The 2,505-nt window shown below is 35.5% G+C and overlaps 1 protein-coding gene across 1 annotated transcript in view; it reads left to right on the forward strand.

Annotated features, from left to right (window-relative positions):
- Positions 1-2,505, forward strand: part of ATE1 (arginyltransferase 1) — a 161,617-nt gene that overhangs the window by 44,073 nt on the left and 115,039 nt on the right. The window lies entirely within an intron of this gene.

Raw genomic sequence — 2,505 nt, forward strand, 5'->3', positions numbered from 1 at the left:
GTTATGTTAGTGTAGCCATATTAAAAAAGTGATATTAATGTGGACTACCATCTGTGGCCATAGTCCTTTTTTTTTTTTTTAATAGACTTTATTTTTTTTATTAGTTTTAGGTTGACAGCAAAATTAAGCCATAGTCTTTTCTTATAGCGATGAGATATCATGTTAGTATTTATTAAAAGAAATCTGTCTCTACTAGCAATTGCAGTATATACACAATATGTAGTTTGCAATCTCATATTTGCTTTTCTATAATTGTCTTTTTTCAAAGTATTACCATTTGGACTGAATATAACATGTATAATTTCATTATGAAAGAATTTACTAAGTCACCAAAGTGAAACGTGAAACAGCAACGGGTGTTACTGGCACACTAATAGAGAAGAGGCATTTTTTGAAATCTTTTTCGTGTCCTGGGAATAGGAGTGTGAATTTGTGTCTTGTGATTTGTTATTCTGTTTTTACTGCTTTGGGATTGAAGGCTTTTATTTATGTATTTCATATTTTGGCAGCTTCAAACAGGATAAGAATTTTTAGGTCTGTTTAGAAAAAGCTGTGTGACATGAGTGTTAGACACGTACACATGCCACAGATGTACGTAAATTATTGGAGCTTCAAGGAAACGTTAGTTTTTTTAGAGTATATATATACTTCTCTTTTTTTTATTTAAAGTAACTTCTATCCTAATTGATGTATCAGTTACTATTGAACATGAGCTAATTATAAATTCAAAAGTATGTGTATAATATAGTTAACATGCACTTACGAGGGAAAGCATAGAAACCCTAAAATATCAATTTCTGATTGTAAAGTAAAAATTTACCATGCCTCATTTTTCTCCAGTGATAAAATTGGCTAATCTTTCAACCGGCACTTTTTACTCTTGGGAGGGAAGAGTAGGGGTTATCTTAGTTTGAGCTACTGTAAAAGAATCCAGCACCACAAAGCTGGCATTTTCAATTTCAATAAAATTATTTCTTTTATATCAGCATTATGAAAACTTTATATTTTGGTATATCTTGCACTTTCAGAAAGTTCTCTTAATAGCTAATATAATTGAACTGCATGTTGATATTTAAATTAAGAAAAAATTCTTACACTCTCTGTATTTTAATATATCCTGTCATCTAGAGCCTAGATGATATTAGTTAATTGCACGGCTGTGGCATGCATTAGTGATATTTTCAAAATATATTTTTTTAGGTTATTTTGGGGGGTGTATGATATATTTTTAAAACTTTATTATGGAAAACTTTAAACGTTTACAAAGTAGAGAGAATCATATAATGAACCCTTACATATTCATCTCATGTCCTTACGAGTTTAATATCATGTCCAATTTTATCTGCATATTCCTCCCATTCCTTTTCTCTCCACTTCCCCAGTGATTGGGAAGGAAATCCGAGACATGACATAATTTCATTGATAAATATTTCAGTGTGTAACTCTAAAAGAGAGTGCAAGTTATTTGTATTCCCTGTGAGTACTAGCTAGCTCTGTTGTAGGGAGGAAGTCACAAGTTCTTGGAAACAGGCCTGTCATTGCATTTTATTGTAGTTAATTTGCATTTAGAAAGATCAAGCATTTGTATTACTTGGGTATTTTATTATTACAGTGAATCTCAAAGGATTTGAAATGTTGATTCTGTAAATGGCATCTACTCTACGAAAACATTATGAATTACCATGGTGTGTATGTATGAAGTTATGTGACAGACCTCACTGCAGAGCTAACCTACACTTTGCTTTGTCGTTTGGTTGTGCCCCCCTCCGATTTGTTTGTTTATTTAAGTACTGAGAAACAGGCAGCACTTAACATTTAGTTTCAGGTGACATTCTTTAAACCTCTGTGTGTGTCATAAAAAAGAGAAAGGTGAGGGAAAAGGGAGAGAGGGAAGGAGAGAGGAAAAAGGAAGGAAGGTAGGAAGGAAAGGGATGTGGGACCGAGAAAAGAGAAAGGGCAGAACAGGGTAAGTGTCACAGCCAAGGTGCCAAATTGTGGAGATAAACTTCATCCTTCCCTCACTAACTCAGCCTCCTCTCTTGGTCTTGATTTTTTTTTTTTTTTTTGAGACAGTATTGCTCTGTCAGCCGGGCTAAGTGCAGTGGTGTCATCATAGCTCACTGCAGCCTCAAACTCCGGGGCCCAAGCGATCCTCCTGCCTCAGCCTCCCAAGTAGTTGGGACTACAGGTGTGCAACACCACGCCTGGTTAATTTTTCTATTTTTTGTAAAAATGAGATCTTGCTATGTTGTCCAGGCTGGTCTCAAACTCCAGGCCTCAAGTGATCCTCCCGGTTTGGCCTCCCAAATGCTGGAATTACAGGCATAAACCACTCATCTTGACTTTTTTATCTCTCCTTTTTCTTGATCCATGCCCCCGACCCCACAACACCTTTGGTTTCTATTTTCTTCCTCTCTCGGCATTTACTAAACTTTACCTGTTGCGTTTAGAGTCAGGAAGATTGCTGACTCCTCCCTTAAAGGGTGTTTTTATTATGTAGGGGTT

This window comes from Propithecus coquereli, unplaced genomic scaffold, assembly GCF_000956105.1.
Source record: "Propithecus coquereli isolate 6110/MARCELLA unplaced genomic scaffold, Pcoq_1.0 Scaffold179, whole genome shotgun sequence".
Lineage (NCBI taxonomy): Eukaryota > Metazoa > Chordata > Mammalia > Primates > Indriidae > Propithecus > Propithecus coquereli.